This window comes from Chelonia mydas, chromosome 10 (genome assembly GCF_015237465.2).
Source record: "Chelonia mydas isolate rCheMyd1 chromosome 10, rCheMyd1.pri.v2, whole genome shotgun sequence".
Lineage (NCBI taxonomy): Eukaryota > Metazoa > Chordata > Testudines > Cheloniidae > Chelonia > Chelonia mydas.
Window position 1 is genome coordinate 2,880,374 of NC_051250.2, and position 6,560 is coordinate 2,886,933.

Consider the following 6,560-nt stretch of genomic DNA (forward strand, 5'->3'; position numbering starts at 1 on the left):
CCCTGCAGTGGCCAGTAGAGGGGCTAGACCTGTTACGAGGCCTGGCAGGGTCTGGCTGAGCTACACTTTCAGGGCAGCATTAGCCAGACTTTCCTGTCTTGCCCAAATTCCCCTAGGCAGAACTTCAGGGACACACACAATGCACACGCTGCCTGACGTGAGGCTGGCAGATCTGCAAGTACCTGGCATCAAAATGGTGCCAAAAGCGCAGCCCTGGTTGGAGGCAGCTTTGTGGGATGAAGGCGTGAGACAGTGGAACTGCTGCCTGCCTGGCTGGCTGGCACCACTTGTCTTTTCAGACCGAATCTCAGGGCTGCTTCAATCACTCTAAGACACCTTGGAATTTTAGAAGCCAGCTGAGTCCCCTTCTCATCTCCACCTCCAAGCTGCCTCCCTCTCTAGCAATAAACAGAACCAGGAGCTGTTAAAGCTGCACAGACCGCTGACTGGGAATGGCATCTGATCCGCTGTACCCCAGCTCTCCTTAGTGGGCTCTGAATTCACCTCTACTGGCTGAAAGCAGGCATTAAGGCTGGAAGTTGGAGACGCCAGGACTAGGAGACAGAGCCCAGCTGCTTGACTGCATGCAGACAGGATGTAACTACTTAGGGCCTTCATAAAGACTCATTTCTCCTTTCCAGCCATGATCCCTGCTGGGACATTGTGGGTCACCCCAAATGCCCAGGGGCACATGGTCATCTGGGTTCTTCATGCTGCTACTGGTCAGTGTGTTAGATTAGGCTTACATGGGCCAGTTCCCGTTATCAGGTGAGTTGAGAGAGGCTACCATGTAGCTGTGCTCAGGCATGGGGCTGATGTGTTTTGTTCCCAGTGTTGCAGTTAGTACCTCTGTAATAGAGCCATTGATGGTTGCATGGACTAGCTTGCTCCAAGTGGGGTAAGCTCCTGGGAGCTTCACGGTAAGTAGGGTAGCTGATCGGGGGAAGCTTATAAAACTATCACTGAGAGTGTGTGGCTAGTACATTACAAGCATGGGCCTTCTGCAATTGCCGGTGCCCAGAGTCTCAGGAGCTGCCGCAGCTGCTCAGCACTGGGGCAGTCTGAGATCCGCTGGGGAGCCCGAGTTTCTCCACTGCTGTTCTTTTTCATCAAAACAGGTGGCAATCTGTGAGCTTTGCCTAGCAGTCCTCCAAGGACTGAAACGTCACTGACAAGCTGTGGGCTCCTCATTACCGAAGGTTTGGGACTGTGCTAATTACATTGTCTGGCAAGCTTTACCCTTGCAATATCAGCAGCATGGTGACCTGAACACCACACTCACTGAAACCTCTCTCCTTCCTTCATCTGTGAAACCCTCTCAGAAATTCAAAGGAAGTTCATTCACTTCCCCAGCTTACCAGTTCTCGAAGTTCTTCTATGGCTCCACCCCTAAGGTATCGAAGCACCTCCCAGAGAACTTGAATTGAATTTACAATGCCCTGCCCAGATGTCTCTGCCATGCCGCTGTGGTGTGAAGAATGTTCTGCAACTGGTGTCAGAAACCGTCTCTTCTAACTGACCCGACTGGGCCTGTACCTAGCTTTGATCTGCCAAGCTGCTCCTGAGCCCTTCTGAACGGATTTCACATGGGCCAGGGTCCACGTGCAGCCACGAGAGGATCGCACACACGGCTGTGGCCAACGACAGACAGCGTCACACATCACTGCTAATGTCTGGGCTCCAGGGACAACCCGGGTTGAGGGCCAGCGCCCTGCGTAGTCTTCTCCAGTCAGAGCACAAAGACATGACACCGTGAATGAATGTGCTCAAATTACTGACACTTCTGCATGTAAACAGAGTCTTGGGGAACAGCCATGTTGGTCATCACCAGCTTGGCCCGCTGAGCTGATTCAAGAGTTGTATGTTCCTTCCCCATCATGTTCACCTCCGCATCAGGATCTGCATCAATATCCACCTCTAGGAGAACCATCAGCTCATCAGAGTTACCACCCAAGATCCACCTCTCGGAGAACCATCAGCTCATCAGAGTTAAATGTCAAACCAGTCTTTTCGGCCTGCGTAAGCGCTTAAAGCATATGTATGACTGACCGTGGGTCTGGGGAAAGCGAGAAGGACTGAAAGTAACATTTGTGAAGCAAATGTGAGGAATAAAACACAAGCGAGTCCCCCCCGTGCTTTAAGGAGCTATTATGTAAATGGATTTGCTGGGAGAAAAATGCCTCAACCACTGAGTAAGTGCAGGTACAGAGAGAAACTCACTCCTGCCTTCTGGATCCCATCACACCCAGACCTTATATTTCCCCCTTATAATTCAAGCCACTTCACTCTTCACTTTTCGCATTGGGGCTGTTTGCTAGCCAGACAAGCCATAAGCTTGTATTATAACAAGCTGTAAGCTCCCTCCTGGGTGTTCACACCTTTCAAATCCTTGCAGGTTAAAGCACCATATCCCCCACCCCTTTGCTCACGGCTCAGCCCAGCTAGACAGATTTAGCTCTTCCAACACCATCCCTCCACACTACTCATTTCTGTTGTCTGAATTCCCTTTAATTTGTTTCTATCCCTCTGCCAGGTAGTTGCTTGGACCTCTTCAGGGCCTCAAAACCTTCTCCAGATTCCATGCGTTGATACAAATGCAGCTCATACCGCTGTCCATGCCCAGTGCTAATGTAATTGCATGGGAGAAAGAGATTTATGTATTTTAGGTCTTTAAAGCACATTAAGTGTTCGGAAGTTAATTGATATTTCATTAGCGTGACTTAAGCACTTTAATAAATCTGGAAAAATCAACATGCTCTTAGCAATGTGCTATTAAAAGTCAGCCCGACACATTCAAAATCGACGTTCGGCAGCGAAACACGTCACTGGCACAACAGGAAAGTTGAGAGGCAAGAGCAGAGTTTTGTGTGGGAGCCTCCAAACGTCCTGCCTTCTTCGCTCAGGCTTTATGTGTGGAGCAGCTTCCTGAATGGTCCACGCGGGTAGATGTAAAACGCAGCTCCCCTCCCCTGGCCATTTTGCCTGCCCCTGCTGTGTTTATGGGCAGGCAGCAGCTCTCTCGTTGTATCTTGCCTGTAGCAGTGAAAATGGTGTCCTTACACTGAAACCCCCAGAAACAGAACATGGGGCCCTGGCTGGTTGGGGCTAATCCCAGCTGGCGCAGGGGTTTGCATTCAGGGGAGGAAGCTGCCTGTAGGAGGTGGAGATTCCTGTGTGCAGGGGGGCAGTGGGCAGGAAGAGGCCCACAAGCAAACGAAAGGCATGTGTGTTTGTCAAAACCTCGTGGGGATGGCGGGGTAGGAGAGCAGCAGAGTCCGAACAGAAACGGTTCAGAATTCAGGAACTGGACTTAGCTTCTGAACATCTGTGTGGCTGCTTCTCTAAAAACACTTCCTGGAGGTACCTGAGGCTGCGCTTCCTTTTCAAAAGGGGAACATTTGTTCCCTACCAGCCTTCTGTTGGCCCGTGCAATAGCTATAATTATGGAGGTCCCCATCCTGCAAAGATTTGCACCCATGCTTGGCTTCCCGCACAGTGTGCAACCCCATGAATTCAAAGGTACCACTGCCAGTCTTTGCAGGGTCAGAGAGTGAAATGCTGAATTCATGCAGAACTTCAGCCCAAGTTTCACTGTCCATCTAGTGCTATAGATAGAGTTTCTGGTTCCTTCTTTCTGAGCCCAACGTGGGGCTCTCAAAGGGAGGAAGCCGATGCTTTGCTTTGCTCTGCTATTTGGTTTGGTATTTTTAAGTGTTGCTATGGCAACTGTCCTAGACATATCTTAGTGCCATTTGTGTTTATTTGAGAGGGTTTTTTCGTTTTCCCTCCCAAAGGAGTAGCTGTCATTGCTCCTGACTCAGCTGCTAAGGGAGAAGCTGCAGTTTGGAATCTCGCCCACTGGCTAGGTAGGATTTCTTCCCTTTTAACAGCATTTTCTACTGGCTTTTGCCTGCCTGAGTGCTGCCCGGAGCCCACTGAGAAGCACTGCAGCATGGCCTAGAATGCAGCCACCTTTCTTCGGGGCTGCAGTGTGAGGCTGGAAGTGGGGCAGATGCAGGTGTTCACAGCTGGTGAACTCCAACAAGAAGCCTTTCAGCTCATCTCTCACAGGCCAGAGAAATATTGCGCCTCGTCCTCTTTCCCTTTCAAGCACTGACTGAGAATTTCGTTTCAGGTCATAGACACACTGGGTTTCAGAGGGTTTCCATGAGTCAGTGAGAAACATTGGTCCATCATTCACTATATTCCTTTCAACTTCTGCAACAAATGAGGCAAGGGTCCTACAACCAGCCTCCTTCACTACTTGATTCAGCCCCATAGCATGGTCTATACTGTGCACTGAATGAGAGAGGGCCCTATGGGGAAAAATAGCATGTGATCATGTGATTAGAGACTGTTTTACAATGCATTGGCACAAGGGGGCTGAATGAAGGTACATGGGCAGCCTTAAGTCTGGAATTTACGAACTTTTCAGGGCTTGTCTTCGGAAGCTTAATAATGGCCCTTTAACTCCGGATCTTGTGCGTGTAAGTTCCAATTAAAAAAAACAAACTTGAAAAAAACCCAGAAATTCCATCAGGTGGTGTCACTGTGACACCCACCGGGGTCGTCAGCAGGCCTGGAAGCGTTAGATCCACCACGCAGACCTCTGCCACTTGAGCTAACAGACTGACTGACAGCAGTAGCAAGTTGCCGTGCTATCTGTGGACCAGCCACGAGGGGGGATGCAACACACACACACACACACACACACAATTCACCGGTAGGCTTCACAGGTATTTGCTGACAGAAGAATAATGATGAGACTCAGGAATCTTGGGTTCCATTCCAGATGCTGGAAGGAAGTGTGTCCTAGTGGTCACACCAGGCTTCCACTTCTGTTCCCTTCAAACCTGACCCCTTCTGCCCCATCCCCTCTAGCCTGTCCCTCTCCTAGTCCTGTCTCTCTCCAGCACACCACACCACCCCTCGTCCCAGTCTTCCCCCACCCCTCTCAGTTCCTTGTACTAAACCCAGCCCTCTCACCGAGCCAGCCCAGTCTCCACCCCCCCGAAGCTCCTCACCCCGGTTCCAGTCACCTTGCCAAGCTAGTCCCAGAGTCCCCTTGCAGGGTCTCCATCTAAGTCCCAGTCTCCCCCTGCCAAACGCAGCCTCCCAGTCCTAGTCTCCCTCCCCATATTCCTCCTCCCCGAGGTTCCTTACCCTATTAACCTCGCCACCCTGGGCTCGCCATCCAATGTCTCCTCCGCAACACCACTGGCTCCCAATATTCATTCAAGTCAGGCTTATTCCTGTCCCAGGCTGCCTGAGTGCAGGACACAGGAAACCATGCTCTGCTCTTAGTTCTCGAGCTCAGTGCCACTGAGTGGCCCTCAGCAGCCAGAAACAGCAGCTTCAGGGAAAGTCCTGCTCGGCCCCTGCAGCCCCAGGATGGAGCACACTCACTTCCTCTGTGGGGATGGGACATGTGCAGTTCAGGAGATGCTGTGAGAGTTTGTAACATGCTCAGACAAGTCTAAACTCTAACAAGTCTCTGCTGAGCATGTAGATGTTTCAAAAACTTGTAACTTGGCCAAATGTGGGCTTTTTTCATGGGAACAGCGAAAAGCACCTCCCTGACAGCAGGGCGACTCCCCTGGCAAACTTGAAGCACTTGCTCTAAAGCACAGGGACGCTAGAACTGCTCAGTTAAATGGTTAAAAGTATTGAACATTGGAAAAACAACATTTTTCCCTCGCCTCATTCTCAGAAACAGCTGGACCATTGTTGCTCAAACTTTCGAAAGTTCTGAAGCCTGAGGCAGATGCCAAGCACGGGAAATTTCAGACCGAATTGTTAAAGTCTGGCAAAATTATAAGCAACTGAAAACAGGGTCTTGTAATGGAAAGTGTCAAGCAGCTTTAAGCATAGGTGACACTACCAACTCTGCCTACAATTGTTTATAATCACACAGGGCATTTCTATAGCCTGGAATGTTTTATTATGTAATTAATCCCCACAACACCCCATGAAGTAGGGCAGCATGTGGAGAGAGGGGACGTGACTTCCTGAGTACACAAGAGGAGTCGGTGGCAGAGCTGTTTGAGGACACAGCTACTAAATACCTAGATAAGTTAGAACAAGGTGTTCCCGGCTCTGCAGGTGACACTCTCTTGCCTCCTGTGGACACGCCCCATTTAATGCACTAGGACCAGTTCTGATTTCAATCTCTATGAATTGTTGTGCAAACTATGCGAACTCAGCAGGGTGCTAGCCCGGCCCATGGAGTGCCAACGTTCAGGCTTTCCTGCACTAAAGTGCCCTTTCCCCGGTTGCTCGGCCATCTGTGAGCTTAGGCTAAGGCTTCATACCACGCCCCCTTCACCGTTTCCTCTTCCCTGGCTTTGTTTAGTGTTGAGAGGCCTCTGGAGAAGGCGGCTAGTGACCTCTTACCCAGCTACTGTAAACGGTTATGTATATTTACAGTGACAGCCACCATAATGGTCTATAAACCAAAGCAAACACCATCCACGCTGAGGCTTTAAACCAATGCCAGCTAAGCGGTCTGTGTGCACAGACACGTTCTAATCCTACATTTTTTTTTTGCTCGAGCATCCTCT